The sequence below is a fragment of the Bufo bufo genome, chromosome 2, assembly GCF_905171765.1.
Source record: "Bufo bufo chromosome 2, aBufBuf1.1, whole genome shotgun sequence".
NCBI classification, from domain to species: domain Eukaryota; kingdom Metazoa; phylum Chordata; class Amphibia; order Anura; family Bufonidae; genus Bufo; species Bufo bufo.
The window spans coordinates 634,360,745-634,378,075 of record NC_053390.1 but is presented as its reverse complement, the minus strand read 5'-3'; the positions used below and the strand labels follow the sequence as shown (position 1 = coordinate 634,378,075).

General features: G+C 47.2%; 1 long non-coding RNA gene across 1 annotated transcript in view; it reads left to right on the top strand.

Annotated features, from left to right (window-relative positions):
• Positions 1-1,174: 1,174 nt before the first annotated feature.
• LOC120989983 overlaps positions 1,175-17,331 on the top strand; it is a 29,486-nt gene continuing 13,329 nt past the window's right edge. The window contains exons 1-3 of the long non-coding RNA XR_005776350.1: positions 1,175-1,278; positions 14,172-14,187; positions 16,394-16,399. This is a non-coding gene — a long non-coding RNA (uncharacterized LOC120989983). The remainder of the gene's footprint in view (positions 1,279-14,171; positions 14,188-16,393; positions 16,400-17,331) is intronic.

Genomic DNA, 17,331 nt, shown 5'->3' with positions numbered 1-17,331 from the left:
TTCGGGGACCCTGAAAAGTGGGCGGGGCCACACAGAACCAATCAAAATCTCCCCATTGACTGTAATGAGACGTTCAAATTGCTACTCCTCCCACATTTTTAGGAGTACAAATTCCAAACTTTGCAGACTTGGTCGGCACCCACCCTAGTACCTTACTTGTGCTTTTTTAACCGATCCCACCCTCCGGGCCCCTGGGACGGGCCCCCAAAATCCACGTTTTTCCCATTGACTTTGACAGGGAAAATTTTCAAATCGCTCCCAGTCGCACAGATTTGAAACTAAAGTCACCAGACTTGGGTCACTTAGTCATGGGGTCAACGCGCAATTTGTTAGAACATTTCGGAGACCCTAAAATGTGGGCGGGGCCACACAGAACCAATCAAATTCTCCCCATTGACTATAATGAGATGTTCAAATTGCTACTCCTCCCACAGATTTAGGAGTATAAATACCGAACTTTGCACTCTTGGTCGGCACATACCCGAGTATCTTGCTTGTGCTTTGTTAACCGATCCCACCCTCCGGGCTCCTGGGGCGGGCCCCCGAAAACCTATTTTTCTCCCATAGAGTTTTATTGGAAAAATGCAAACGTTTGTCACTCATACAGCTTCGGAGTTAAACTGACCAAACTTGGGTCACTTAGTCATGGGGTCAACCTCAAAATTTCTGTCACATTTTGGGGACATTAAAAAGTGGGCGGAGCTACAAACAACCAATCAGATTTTCCCTATTGACTTCAATGAGAAAAATTTTAATTGCTGCCATTTCAACAATGTTAATGGCAGGGTTGTTAAACTTAATATATTCAGTTAATAGGTGACTAGAATTCAAATGTTTAAAAGTGGGCGGAGTCTACAACGGCCAATCAAATTTCAGCCATATGTTTTAATGGGAAAATTTAAAACTGCCGCTGCTCTTAGAGGGTCAATGGCAAAGTCACTAAACTTGGAAACACCCACTCCGACCCTTAGGTGCAACCACCCCAACGATTAGGTGCACCCACCCCAACTTTTAGGTGCAACCACCCCGACCCTTAGGTGCACCCACTCCGACCCTTAGGTGCAAGTCCAAACACTCCACACAGTTACTCTGCCCACTCCATAAAGTTACTCTGCCCAGTCCAACCTTTCCACAGTTACTCCAGCCAATCCAACCACACAACAGTTACTCAAGCCACTCCACCCAGTTACTCCGCCCACTCCAGTTGTAAGCTACTGGTGGAGGCAAGAACACTTCACACAATTTCTCCAGAAATTGTACCTTTTCTAGTTTCTACATGTACCTTCTGATGGCAGGCACTAAATAAAGATTACTTATCAGAAATACATAGAAGATGTAATGGTGCAGAACCCCCAAACAACCAGACAGAGTTTAAACAATGGTGGATTTATTAAATGACGGCAGTACAGTCCAGAAATCATATGCAGGTAATCAATCCAAATAATAACTTGTGCAGGAAAACTCACAAGGGTCAGCTAGACCAGGCCAAAGTTCATATGCACAGAAATGGTCCGTGTAACGTAGTACCTAGGGACGAGACATTTCCAGCATCCGATCCGAGGTCCAACACGAGACATACAGTTCCGCATAGAAGTTTCCCACAGGCAGTCTCTAGAGATGGATTGAGGCAGTCAGAGGTCATGCACAGGTAGTCTGAACCAATGTGAACAGCAACATACACTCGGGTTGTCAAAACAACAGTGGGCACTGACCAGCCAGGGAGATCACCTCTTAAACACCTGCTAGCGAATCACAGAGTGCTATGTGTCTATTCCTCATAGACCATATGATTATCCTAATCCCTGACACTTGTGCGGCCTTGACTGGTCATTGATCACTTAACCCATGCCTGCCATCTAATCTACTAGAGTTTATGTACAGGTACAGTGCTGCCCATAATTATTCATACCCCTGGCAAATTTTGACTTAAAGTTACTTTTATTCAACCAGCAAGTAATTTTTTGACTGGAAATGACATAGGTGCCTCCCAAAAGATAATAAGACGATGTACAAGAGGCATTATTGTGGGGGAAAAATAACATTTCTCAGCTTTTATTTACATTTGAGCAAAAAGTTTCCAGTCCAAAATTATTCATACTCTTCTCAATAATCAATAGAAAAGCCTTTATTGGCTATTACAGCAATCAAACGCTTCCTATAATTGCAGACCAGCTTTTTGCATGTCTCCACAGGTATTTTTGCCCATTCATCTTTAGCAATGAGCTCCAAATCTTTCAGGTTGGAGGGTCTTCTTGCCATCACCCTGATCTTTAGCTCCCTCCACAGATTCTCAATTGGATTCAAGGCTGGGCCACTCCAAAACGTTAATGTTGTTGTCTGCTAACCATTTCTTTGCTGTGTGTTTTGCTGTATATTCCCCGTCAGCGGCCAGCGTAGCGAATAAGATGCGCGTACGTTCGGCCGCGTAACCCTTTGCGAACCCCCTCTTGAGCATGCACACGGATGCGTCCGCCCGCAAAGGAGTCGGAACCAAAGATTCCGCAGGCACATGCGTGACCTTTCCCGCTACTCCAATGGGGTCCCCCGCAGGCCGAGCACCACAAGAATTCCTGGGGGCCCCAGTGGACCACGAAACAGGAGAGTGTCTTACAGAAGAAAAGAAAATGGAGAGGGGTTAGCTCAGAGGAATAGAAAAATTAACCAGGGATTAATAAGGCGCAGTTCACATTGATGTACTGGAATTCACAGCAGAGTCATGACAGCTACTATATGGCAGATCCATTGAAGAGAATTTGTCAGGTTTATGTCAGGGTTTAGATATTTTTAATAGCAAGGAAAGCTGTCAAAAACTCTAAAACCCCTGATGGAAACATTAACCCCCTCCTGACATGTGATGTACTAGTACCTCACATGTCGGGTCTTTAAAGATGGCGCCATAGTAACTGGGTGAGTGATGTTTCATACAGCACACAACCAGGCCTAATGTCCGCGACCAGCAGTAAAGCCGATCGCTGCCTTTTATCCTCTCAGATACCGTGGTCAAAACACAGAAGCACACACTTCCGGGTGTGCTCTGGCTTCCCCAGGGCAAGGATCGGGGGAGCCAAATTCAGTGTGCGGCAGCTGCTGTCCTCCGGAATGAACAGATGCTGCTGCACATTAGTTCCTAGGGAGCCCCTGGTTGTGGCAGGGCTCCATAGGAACATAGTAAAATCCTCATTGACTCATCTGCTAATGCATTGGACTCTATAAGAATACCAAATTGATGATTGCTTGTTATAGTTCGCTATAGGAACTATAAAAAAAAGTGTAAAAATAAATAAATAAAAGATACAGGTTTTTAAAAAGATTAATATAAAAAATCCCTTTCCCCAAAATAAAAATACACATCATGGGCATTGCCGTGTGCGAAAACGCCCATACTATTAAAGCGATTCTGTCACCAAGTTTTGGGCTATAGAGATGCGGACATGCACGGCTAGATCGCCGCTAGCATGTCCGCAATATACCTGTCCTATAGGGCTGTGTGATTTTAAGAGATATGTAAATTAGTCTTTTAGATGCCCAAGGGGCTATACGAACCTTCCTGGTGCCCAGCCACGCCCGCCTGTGAAGGAGCCCAGCACCGCCTATGTTCTCCGAATCTCCTCCTTTCATCACCGATAGATTGCCGTAATCTCGCGATGCGCGAGCTCGCGCATGCGCAGTGCCGGTATAGTGTTCCTTCCCTGTGCTGGCATCAGCCTCAGGGAAAGAACTGCGCATGCGCGAGCTCGCACATCGCGAGATTACAGCAATCTATCGTTGATGAAAGGAGGAGATTCGGAGGACATAGGCGGTGCTGGGCTCCTTCACAGGCGGGCGTGGCTGGGCACCAGGAAGGTTCGTATAGCCCCTTGGGCATCTACAAGACTAATTTACATATCTCTTAAATCCTTTTTTAAAGGAAATAAAATCACACAGCCCTATAGGACAGGTATATTGTGGACATGCTAGCGGCGATCTAGCCGTGCATGTCCGCATCTCTATAGCCCAAAACTTGGTGACAGAATCCCTTTAAGATCTAAAAATATTTATCCCATAAGGCAAATGACGAAAAGGAAACAGTCAAAATGGAAAATTTTCAGTTTTTTTGTCGTTTCACCTCCCACAAAAAATTTAGTAAAAAGTGACCGGTATCAATGAAAAATACAGATCATCCGCAAAAAAAAAAGCTCTCACACAGCTTCGTAGACATAACTACAAAAAAGTTATAAGGGTCCAAATATGGCAATTAGAGATGAGTTTCGGGCGGTTCGCCAAATTATCAGAAAAAATTCAGTTCGATACGAATTTATTTGCGGTGAATCGCGTTAAAAACAGCTATTTCCTGGCTGCAGAGAGCCTTTATAGTGGTGTAGAACACTGTGCCTTGCAGTAACACGCATAGGAAGTCTTCTCTGGTAGTGAAATAATACTGTGAATCAGTATGACATGTAGATGACAGGCGTCGCTCTTAGAATCACAGCATACTTCACTTATTTGGGCAGTCATGGGGCCAAAACTGACCAAATAACTATGAACTCAGCCTTACAGGTCGATGTTAGCATCAAGAAGAAGCTCACTCCTTTTACACCGTCGTTAGCCGATTCCACATAGATGTCTACAGAACCTGCTTTATTATACAAGTAGAGCCCCCCCCCCGACAGAGTGGATTGGGTGTCAGCAGTAAGTTTGTGTTGACGTCACTGATTATTTTGCCCTTGCTCTGATCCATCAGAACAATAACCCCCAAAAAACGGATCCTGTCTGTGGAGCATCTGCCTTCACTCGGTCAGCATTTGGTCAGTAATACATCAGTATTGCTTATTCCAAAAAAACAGGAGTGGGTCCAAAACAGAGGTGACCCGTGAATGGAATATTTGCATGTCTTCTGTGTTTTATACCCACTCCTGCTTTTGACTACCAAATGACAAGCCAATCTTGATGGGAACATACAGGTCTTACAGCTGCTACACAGACAGGATCCGTTGTGCGTCTCATTTTTCCTTCCTTCTGACAGATCAGAAGAAGGGTCAAATAAATGATTATGTCAGCCAGGCTGAAAGGCAAAATAGTGGCTCAGTCATGAAGTGGGAAGGGTGAGAACAGCATGAGAAGTCCACAGAGTAGCCCTATGGCATAGTGGTGAGGTGGCAGAATGAGCAGACCACAGAGTGGCAAGGTGACATAGTGTGGAGGTGGCAACAGCATGAGGAGACCACAGACTGGCAAGGTGAGATAGTGTGGAGGTGGCAGCAGCATAAGGAGGCCAAAGAGTGGCAAGGTGACATAGTGTGGAGGTGGCAGAAGCATGAGGAGACCACAGAGTTGCAGGGTGACAGTGTGGAGGTGACAGCGGCATGAGGAGACCACAGACTGGCAAGGTGAGATAGTGTGGAGGTGGCAGCAGCATGAGGCCACAGAGTGGCAAGGTGACAGTGTAGAGGTGGCAGCAGCATGAGGAGACCACAGACTGGCAAGGTGAGATAGTGTGGAGGTGGCAGCAGCATGAGGAGACCACAGAGTGGCAAGGTGACAGTGTGGAGGTGGCAGCAGAAGGAGGAGACCACAGACTGGCAAGGTGAGATAGTGTGGAGGTGGCAGCAGCATCATGAGGCCACATAGTGGCAGGGTGACATAGTGTGGAGGTGGCAGCAGCATCATCAGGAGGCCACAGAGTGGGAAGGTGACATAGTGTGGAAGTGGCAGGAGCATCAGGAGGCCACAGAGTGGCAAGGAGACATAGTGTGGAGGTGGCAGCAGCATGAAGAGACCACAGAGTGACCCGGTGGGGAGGTGGGTGGCAATAAAATTACCGCTGAAGATGGTGGGTGTAAGAAGGAGCACTTGGCATCAGATGTGTGGCATCGGGCTAGTGGCAGCATCAGAATAGTAGCTGAGGGGGGGTGTGGCCGGAAGATGAGCCGAGTGGACGCGCTTTCGCATCCGTCTTCTCCAGGGCGCTAAATCCGCTACCATCTGCCCTAATCCTGCAGGCACCCGGCCTTGCTGACCGCACGTCGGTATTGGCAACACTGTCGGCCGCATTTTTGGCCGTCTCGGACGTTCCTGGAGCCATCGGTGGCGCAACCGCTATCGGGGCCTACTATTGCCGCCAAGCCACGGCCTAAAGTAACAGGAGGCGCGTGAAGCCCGACGGCACGTAGTTCCTGATATATCATCCGCAGGCACCTTGGCCGGACAAAAGCGTGGGAAAAGGACGCGCAGACCAGGAAAAGACAAGCCACTCCTGTGGGCCTAACATCGCGGACTCCAGGCGCCGGTACGAGCCATACAGGCCGTCGGATTATCCCGCCAGTGCTACCACAGAAAAAAACATCTAAGGAAGCAGTCTGCTGCAAACTGTGAGTGACCCACATACCCGTAGACAGGCAGAGCTCACTGGGATCTGCTAGGAGCTGGATGCACTGCCGCTTCGGTGCCTAACCACCCGACTAGGCTTCTCCCCCCCCCCCCCCCCCCACTCCTCCTCACCTCTGCACACGCATAGGGACAGCTCAGGCCTCATGGGATAGTGACCAGAAGACCCTGGGGATCACTGCTACTTAGAACACCGTTTGAAGAATCCCTACAGAGAGAGCTCAGCCAAGGCATACAATCTTGTCTGCACAAGCTCCCCCTGCTGAGCCGTTGTGTGTTTCTCTTACGTCCTCTTCGATAGTAGCAGAGTCCAGAGTCCAATAGCAATTTTCAGGGGCACGGGCTACTTCTATTTTGTCTGTCTTCGCTGCACCCAGCCTCTAATATTTTGCTAAAGCGATCTTACAAGAGTGGAGTGTACTCCATTTTGTGTTTCAAATACTGGCCGCTAGTCTTTTACTCTCAACATGGTCAAAGTGGGCAAACCAGATATGTCCACTGGCCCCAAACAGAAAAAGTCTCAACAAGACATGGAGAAGTTCCTACATTCTAATGCCCCTCACTCCACACCGAAACACCACCTGCAAGCAGGTGGCTCCACACATCATGACCCTCCGGAACCCCTCCAGATCCAAAACTGGTCACCACGCAAAAAGCTTTACAGAAGATAATTGAATCCGCTCTACAACCCGTTCTGGCTGATCTTTCAGATATTAAACAAAATATAAAAGGACATTGGCGGGAGATTGGAACACCTAGAAGAAAACCAAGCCGCTTTATTGTCCTTTAGGGTGGCTACGTCTGATGCTCTCCACGCGTGTCAGGCGAGAATGAATAATCTTCTAGCATATATAGAGGACCAAGATAACAGGGGGAGGAGAAAACCTCAGGATCAAAGGAGTCCCAGAATCATCAGCGGACTCTAATGTGCTGGAAGTCACCTATTCCATCCTGAGACCTCTCCTGGACCCTACGTAAGCCAATTACTTAGTGCTGGAAAGAGCTCACAGAGCGCTGAGACCCAGGCCCAAAGAGGGAGAACCACCCAGGGACATTATATGTAAAATTCTTCTGTCCCACCATAAAGATGCCATCCTCAAAGCCGCCAGGGAGACAGGGGAGGTGTTGTTTGAGGGGGCTAAAATCTCTTTATTCCAAGATTTGTCTCCAGTCACTTTGAACAAAAGGAGACAGTTGAAACCGGTAACAGATGCTCTTCGTGCCAAAGGAATTAAATACCGCTGGCTGTTCCCCTTTGGGCTCTCCTTTGCTATACAGGGCTCCACCAAGTTCATCAGACGACCAGATGACCTCCTCCCACTCTGTGAGGCAATTGGATTACCGCCCTCCGGGATCCCGTCTTGGCTACAAATCACTGATTTGACGGATTTGCCGCAGCTCCCGGACGCAGCGCCATGGAAACACACCAGGGGGACCCTGCCGCGTAAAAGATGCCCTACTGCAGAGGACTGAATTACCTTCTCCTGGTCCTAGTTTTAGAGTTAAAAACGTTATGACGATATGTAGTCATTATTACCTCTCCCCTGGCTGAGTTTGATTCTGTTCGGCCGCAGGATTGCATTCAGGGGCAGTTCATATATTTAACCTCAGACACTGTCAAGGGTCCTGATGATAGGCTTAGGGCACGTTTGGCCCCATTCCCTTCTCAAGGTCTGAAGGCGCCGTTTAGAGGCTTTTCTGTTACTTAGCTATAACCAGTAAAGGATTGTTGCTTTGTAATGGCGACAATACTAGGCTATAGGGAGTTCACTTCCTCTTACTATGACATTTAAAGTTAAACGCAGTTAATATATTTTTATTGTTATTAATTACTCTGACTTTTTGTTTTATGGTTGCTATCAAAATTGTGATGTGGAATGCACGGGGGCTAAACTCTCCCCAGAAACGGTCTCAAGTTTTCCAACACCTGCGATTGCTACAGGCAGATGTGGGGATCCTACAAGAGACTCACTTCAAGTTAGGTAAGACTCCAGCTCTCCCTCAGACATATTTCGCGCAGTGGTTTCACTCTTGCTTTAGCGATTCTCGCTCCAGGGGTGTAACCATTGCCATAAAGAAAAATGTCCCATTTGTGTTACATTCCAGTTTGAGTGACCCGGAAGGTAGATTCCTTTTTCTAAAGGGTATGATAGGGAACACTCCTGTCACTATAGCCGGCCTATATGCACCAAACTCGGATGAAGTAGTTTGGGTCTCTACTGCCTTGAAAAAGTTGGAATCTTTTAGAGTTGGGATGCTACTGGTAGGAGGAGATCTTAATTTGGTCCTAGAACCCACGATTGACTCCACCTCAAAGCGGCTACATGTTTCACATAGGAAGCTAGCCTCTTAGAAAAAGTCTCTGGCTGCAATACACTTACATGATGTTTGGCGACTAACCCACCCAAAAGAAAAAGACTACACTTACTATTCTGACGCACATAAATCCTATCAAAGGTTGGATTACTTATTTATCTCTTCCATGCATCTTTCTAAGGTGGCACACTCTTCCATAGGCACAATAGGTATTTCAGATCACGCGCCGGTCGAGGTATATGTCCATATTGACTCCCTCCCCAAAAAAGCCTATACATGGCGTCTAAATGACTCCTTGCTTAAGTTAACCTCAGGTAAAGATAGGATCCTCAAAACTATCACCACGTACTTCCAGGAGAATGTTACCCCTCAGATTTCACCCACCGTAATATGGGAAGCACATAAAACAGTGGTGCGTGGGGACCTCATAGCATTGGGCATGGAAGAAAAAAACAAAGACAAAAATATATTGATGATGTTCTGAGGTCTATAACCACATTAGAACAGAGGCGCAAACAGTCCATGGCATTGCGAGTTTTTGGGGAACTTACGTCCCAAAGAGAAAAGCTACTTCAATTGCTAGATTTTAAAGCTGCTAAGGCCTACATGCACGCCATACATAGAGTTTATGTGCATGGCAATAGAGGATCTATGCTGATGGCCCTCATGGCGAAAAGAAGGCAGGAACAAATGTTTATAAAAGGGATCCATACAACCACAGGGGTACTAAAGACAGACACGAAGGAAATAGCATTGCAATTTGAATGTTTTTACGCGGCCCTTTATAACCTACGAGCCGCTGAACAGTCCCCAGATAGAGCCAGTAGGCAGTCCCACATAGACTTGTTTCTTAAATTTGCATTTGCCATCTCTGAATGATACACAAAAGGAACCACCTTACATCCCCTTTTGCCATACAGGAGCTACAAAGCGCCTTAAAAGACACCCCTTCAGGTAAGAGCCCGGGGCCAGACGGGTTCTCAACCAATTATTACAAAACATTCGCCGAGGTACTTTCCCCCCCATCTGCTATCAGCTTTTAACTCTGCAGCCCAGGGGCGCAGCTTTCCACCTCATTCCTTGACGGCCCACATTACGGCGTTACCCAAAGAAGGGAAAGATGATAAACTATGTGGCAGCTATAAACCTATTTCCTTACTGAATGTTGACATCAAATTATATGCTAAAATGCTGGCCAATAGGATGCAACATTTGCTTCCTTTCCTTATAAATCAGAAACAAGTGGGCTTTGTTAAGAGAAGAGAGGGGAAGGACAACACTTTGAGAGTTCTGCAATTAATTCAATATGCGCATAATAAAAATATTAGCATGGCCCTCCTGTCAACCGATCCTGAGAAAGCATTCGACAGAATAGATTGGGATTATATGAGGAAAACATTGGAAATTTTCAAATTCCCTGATTCCTTCATTACTGCTATATTCGCCCTATATGATAACCAGTCCGCTTCCATAAAGGTCAACGGCACTTTGTCACAGAGCTTTAAGATTTCTAACGGAACCCGACAGGGCTGCCCGCTTTCGCCGCTTCTATTCGTTCTAACCATGGAAACGCTCATACAACGCATTAGGCAGCACCCAGAAGTTAAGGGAATAACAATTGGGGGGCAATGCCACGCAGCAGCCGCATATGCAGATGATTTGTTAATTATCACTTCCAACCCCGACACCTCTTTCCCGGCTCTATCGCAGATGTTTGAGGAATTTCGTTTGATCTCAAATTTTTTAATAAACGTTGTTCTCCACCTCTTGTGGAACATGGTCATGGTATTTTTGTATTGTATTTTAATGTATGTTGTCATATTATCTCCTGTGTACCAGGCCTGTTAGAGGGTGTAGTTCCTCCTCCTAGGCAGTAGAGGGAGCTAGGGAACCCCTCTAGTATATATAGATAGGTCCAGTCCACAGGGGGGGGGGGGGGGGGGTCAGAAGCCAGTGTGCACTTTAACCAGAGGATAGCTGGGGAGCAGCTTCTGACATGCAGCTAGATAGCCCAGGCTCCTAGCTTGCTTCCAGGAGAAGAAGTTCCCCCCTGAAGATATCTAGCACCTTGAAAAGTACAGAGCAGAGCCACTTTTATCCAGCCAAGTAGAAAGCTGAAGAGCAGAAGGATATTTACAGCAAAATGATTTATACCAGAGGAAGGTTTCCCTACCCAAGGATAAAGCCAGCTATAGGGCATACGGGCCTTGGAGAGAGCCAGACAGGATTCTGCAGAAAGGACATCCTGATCTGTGAGTGTAATTCCCTCTGAGTATCTTGCAAGAACTTTGCCTGCCATTTATATGAAGCCTGCCTGTTACCAAGTCCCTGCATGTGGAACTAACTGAAACCTGTATATAGTTGAACTGTTCAGTAAAAAGAAGTTCTGGTTCACTGCAACTGTGTGTACCTCAATTATTCCTACAATAAATCGGTGTGCCACCGTTACCGGCACTGGCGTCACAAACTATAAGGGATCTTGCCACAGGCACACTAAACCTGCAACACCCAGGGCACCTCGCCTACCACCCGGCCTGGTCCCTATACACAGAGAGTGCCCCAGAGGATCCATGTGCCAGCCTCTCCATCACTGCTATACGCCTGCCCAGGGTATATAAAAACTGTGAGTACCAAGAGCAACCCTCGGTCTGTTAACTACCCCTGTGACCTCACATTCGCTCACCCTGCAGGACTGGCGTACTGTAATATCACATACTCCCAGGTTTCAGCTAACTTTAAGAAAGTCAAGTTTGCTGACTCCTGGAATAGGGAATACTTTTGGTTAGAAAAATTGGCGGCTCAGAGGTCCCCACCTCTAGCACTGCCCCTCCTCCCTCATACATAGCGGCTTGGGAAAAGGAGTTAAAAGTGCACTTTACGGAAGAGGACATAGATCTATAAAAAAGCATGTGGACCCTCTAGATGCGTTGTAATGCAAGAAACATCTTATAAGATTGTTAGCAGAAAGGTACAAAACACCGGTAGCATTGCACTCTATGAACTCACTAATACCCTCCTCTTGTTGGAGATGCAACTCCGGGGCTGGGACATATTTTCATATATAGTGGACGTGTCCCTTAATCGTCCCATTTTGGAAGGAAATGGAAAAAATAATGCATAAAGTGTGCGTGGGATCCCCTAAAATTACCCCGTCCTTACTATTTTGTAACCTTTCTCCGGACCACCATTCCCATTCCCAATTCAATGCCACACTATGGGAACATATGATGGTATCAGCAAAAGGTTTGATACCCTTTTACTGGAAGCAAACAGTGACCCCCCTATAGCTTGTTGGCTAAATAAATTATGCCAAATAGGCAGACTGGAGGAGATGGGAGTGTTTACCCACTCGGCCAAGAAAAGATACAACAAAACTTGGGATCCTTGGTGGAATTTTGTTAATACAACAGAGACAACTTATGAAAGAGCAAGGTTGATAGCGATTAGTTTTGTGTCTATAGACCTACTTGCCACGCGCATTCCACTGTCCATTGTCACCTAGCTTTGTAATTTCTATGATTACCATACATCGCTAATTCCACTGGCTGGTTGATATTATTTGTTACTATTGTAGTATGATATACTTTCTCAATTCAGACGTTTCTATCATTTTACTAATGCTATGTTAGGCTATCTGTAACCAGACTTCAGACATGCAAGCAGTTTGTTACTAACCCTGTATGATCCTGTGTTACAACGGAGGATCTCTTTTGCACTGTCTCTAAGAACTGTACTAAATGTTTTAAAAAAATGCTCCATGCCTGATATAATGTTACAATGTATGATTGCCTGACTTGGAGTGAAAATAAAGAATTTAAAAACAAAACAGAATAGTAGCTGAGGCAGGTAGCCAGAAGAAACCGGTCTCTTTTGTCAAAGTGTTGGTGTGGCACCATGGATGATCTAGTCTGATCAGGCATTGGTGGGTGGAAATCCTGGCTGATCCACACCTGATTCATCTTGATAAAGGTCAGTCTCTCCACATTTTGGGTGGACATGCGAGTTCTTTTTGGGGTAACTATGGCCCCCGCCGCACTAAACACCCGCTCTTTTCCAGGGCAAATTCTGACAGTTGCGGCCACAAATCCAGTTAGGCTGCCCAGTAGTCCAACGGATCTTCAATGTGGGTTAGCAGGGTGCTGTCCAAGAATGCCACCACCTGCTGGTTCAGGTCCTGCTCCAGGTCTAGCTGCTGGTGAGTAGTTTCTTCACTAGACTCAGGCTGCTGCTGATGGAGCTGGTACTACTCCTGCCACCGCACCCCTCCCCAGCAGCCATGGCAGTGGAACGTGAGCGCAGAGGGCCCCCCCCCCCGGTCAGACCTGCGAGAGGATGGACGATGGCGCAGATAGGCAGCGGGCAACTGACTACATAGGATGTCTCTATAGTAGTTCAGTTTGTCCTCCCTCTCAGCGGGTGTAAAAAAGGCCCCCATTTTGGACCGGTAGCAAGGGTCCAACAAGGTGGAGAGCCAGAAGTCATCCCTCTGCCGAATTGTGACAATTCGGCTGTCACTATGCAAGCAAGTGAGCGTGCATCGGACCATTTGTGCAAGTGACTCGGAGGGACTCCCTGCCTCAATCTCCACTGCATACTGCCATGGTGTGTCTGGGTTCTCTGTCTCCTCTTCTTCATTGCCCTGTAGCTCATCTGGCTGCTCCTGCTCCTCTTCTCTTGTCACCTGTGTATAAAAACCACCCATTTTGTTACACCTTGTTTGTGCTCCAATGTCCTCCTCCTCCTGTTCAGCCCCCACCGGGCTCATGTGGCCGTGAGATCTAGGCACCACGTCTCCGGTCGCCTGACCAGCCAGATTTACCAGAATCTGTTCCAGGACATGAAGCAGTGTAATGACATTGTTCATCCCGTAGTCCTGGCGACGGACAAATAACGTGGCCTCCTCAAAGGGCCTGAGCAAACGGCAGGTGTCACGCATGAGTTGTGTCACGGGGTTACGAAGGTGCACTCGGTCCCCCATTTCCCGCAGACCTGTTGCTTAGCTTTGGGAATGAGGATTTGTGCTTGACCTTATTCCCAGGGTGGCTCGCTGCTCCTAGTCTGCCTTGAGCGCCGAGCTGATCACTCGGTGCTCCACTGGTTGGTCTGTCGGTCATGTGACGCTGGCCACGTCACATGACCCTCACTCCCCACTATAAATACAGGCAGCCTGCTGGCCACAGGTTGCTTGTTAATTTCTAGGTTTCTGGCTATTTTTTGGACTACTGAATACTTACCTGATCCTGTTCCCCGACGATCCTTTGCCGGCTCCTCCTGTACTGCGCATCCATCCTGGTATTGTGACCTCGGCTCCCACCTGACTACTCTCTTAGGACTCCTCTTGTACTTTGCTACTCTCCTGGTATTTGACCCCGGCTTCTCCTGACCATTCTTTGCTTAATCCGTTGTACTGTGTAGCTCTCTTGGTTCTGACCCGGTCCGTTCATATTCCGTATTTTGTCTTGTCTGTCTTCCCTGCACATATCCTAAGTTAGGGACTGCCATCCAGTTGTCCCCTGTCATCAGGACTCGTGAGGCAAGTAGGCAGGGCCAGGGGTGAGGGTGGAGCGCAGTGGTCACTACCCTTCCCCCTGTGTGTGTGTGGACGTGACCGTTACAGAATAACAGGCCCAACAACCACTGTATCATGAATCCTCTTATTACCCTGACTGACCATGTCTCTAACTTGACACAGATGGTGCAGGAGCTAGGAGAGAAACTCCGTTCTTTTGAGTTAGGGCAAGGTTCTTCCACTCCTCTGCCCTCCAGTCCACATTTTGAACCCCAGATCAAGCTCCCAGGTTTCTCTCCTTTAAAGGAGAGTTGCAAACTCTACTTCCGTTTGCGCCCCGTGTCCTCCGGTCCCGAGAGCCAACGCGTGGGGATTATCATTTCTCTACTACAGGGTGATCACCAGGACTGGGCATTCTCGTTACCTCCTGGGGCCAGTTGTCTGACTTCTGTGGAGGGTTTTTTTCAGGCCATGGGTACCCTCTATGACGAACCAGACAGGGCCCTGGTAGCCGAGACGGCTCTTAGGGCACTGGTTCAGGGCCATCTCCCTGCAGAGGAGTATTGCACCCAATTCAGACGGTGGTGTGTCCCCTCTGGATGGAATGAACCAGCCCTGAAGAGTCAGTTTAGATCTGGTCTGTCTAATAATTTAAAAGATCTATTAGTCAGTTATCAAGTTCCAGAGACCTTAGAGGAGATGATGACCCTAGTTGTCCGACTTGACCGACGAGTTAGAGAGAGACGACAAGAACGACAGTTCTGTTCTCAGATGGTGGTCCAGCCAGAGGCCTTTTCCAGGGACAACACTGAGGTCTCCACCGAGGAACCCATGCAGGTTGGCATGACCCGGGGAAATCTTCGTCGCAGACGCGGAGAGTGCTTCTACTGTGGAGATCCTGGCCATTGGATCAACAAGTGTCCTAAGAGGGTCCTCTCTGACAAGTCTCCTAAGGCAAGACAACCTAAAAACCAGGTACACCCTGATTTTTCTAAATATAAGCTTTTGGTACCCATAACAATTTCTCTGGGGGTTAATAAGTGGCCGGGTAAGGCCTTTATTGATTCCGGTTCATTTGATTCCGGTTCAGCGGCCAGCTTTATTGACTTAGAATTTGCTAGTAAATTGGGTATTCCAATGTTTGCTTTACCTACACCTATCCATGTCATGGCTATTGATGCTACTCCCCTGATTGGTGGTACGGTGAGGTCATGTACCTCTGAAATTTCTCTGACCGTGGGTGTGTGCCACTCTGAGAGATGTTCTCTTTTTGTCTTGGAGAACCTACCAGTTGAGGTGGTACTAGGGTTGCCTTGGCTACGTTTACATAACCCCACAATTGATTGGTTCAAAGGAGAGTTGGTGAAATGGGGACCTAAGTGTGACTCATGCTTGTCCGTCGTCCAGGCTGGGGTTTCAGTAAGGTCTAATACATTACCTTCAGTTATTAAAGAATATTCTGATGTATTCTCATCCCCTATTCCAGAGGTTCTACCCCCCCATAGACCTTATGATTGCGCCATAGAGCTAATAGAGGGTGCCGAATTTCCTAAAGGGCGAATTTATAATCTTTCAGGGCCCGAACGCAAGGCTATGGAAGATTATATTAAGGAGAGCCTTGCTAAAGGGCATATTAGACCTTCAGTCTCTCCTATGGGAGCAGGGTTTTTCTTTGTTAAAAAGAAGGATGGTGGTCTTAGGCCTTGTATTGATTACCGGAGATTAAATAAGATCACTGTCCAAAATAGATACTCTCTCCCATTGATTCCGGATTTATTTAACCAGGTTCTGGGGGCAACCTGGTTTTCCAAGATTGACCTGAAAGGGGCATACAATCTAATCCGAATCAAGGAGGGAGACGAATGGAAGACAGCATTCAATACTCCGATAGGACACTTTGAATATCAGGTGATGCCTTTTGGACTCAGCAATGCCCCAGCTGTGTTCCAATACTTAATGAACGATATTCTTAGAGAGTTCTTAGGTAAATTTATTATGGTCTATCTTGACGACATTTTGATATTCTCTCCTGATTTCGAATCTCATGTGTCTCATGTCAAACAAGTATTAGAGGTGTTGAGGGAGAACCAGCTATCCGCTAAGCAAGAGAAATGTGTCTTTGGTGTACAGGAGATACTGTTTCTAGGGCATGTTTTGACTCCTCACGCCTTTAAGATGGATCCTGGTAAGGTTTTAGCAATTAAGGAATGGGTAAGGCCTTCATCCTTAAAGGCTTTACAACGGTTTCGCTAATTACTATCGTAAATTTATCATGAATTTTTCTGTAATTGCTAAGCCATTGACTGACCTTACTAAGAAAGGGGCGGATTTGGAGAATTGGTCTGCCAAGGCCCTTTCTTCATTTGAAACATTAAAAAAGGCATTTAGTAGCGCTCCCATTCTGATCCAGCCTGATCAGGAGAGACCCTTTATTGTGGAGGTAGATGCGTCCGAGGACGGCGCAGGAGCAGTTCTTTCACAGGGTCCTGCTAGCCTCACTAACCTGAGACCGTGTGCCTTCTTCTCCAGGAAATTCTCTCCCACGGAGAGAAACTACGACATAGGGAATAGGGAGCTGCGGGCTATTAAATGGGCATTTGAGGAGTGGAGGCATTTTTTGGAGGGGGCAAGGCATCGAGTAACTGTTGTCACTGATCATAAGAGGTTGAATCCCCAACAAGCCCGATGGGCTCTGTTTTTACCCGTTTTGATTTCTCCATTACGTTCAGGCCGGGAAGTAAAAATGTGAAAGCAGACGCATTATCTCGGAGCTTCCATGCCTTTCAACCCACTGAGACGCCGCCTGAATCCATCCTACCAGCAAACATCTTCTTAGCAGCTCTAACCCAGGATATCTCGGCTCGCATTAAGGCTGAACAACATCTTGCACCGGCATCCACCCCAACAGATAAGTTGTTTGTTCCCGTACAATTTCGTCTCCAGCTGTTGGGGGAGTGTCACGATTCTGCCTTTTGTGGACATCCGGGTGTTGAGGGCACTAAGGATCTGGTTTCTAGATCCTATTGGTGGCCCACTCTGACCAGGGATGTCAAGTCTTACGTGTCAGCCTGTGAGGTTTGTGCCAGGTCTAAGACACCTAGGACTCGCCCTGCTGATAAACTACGACCCCTACCCATTCCCAG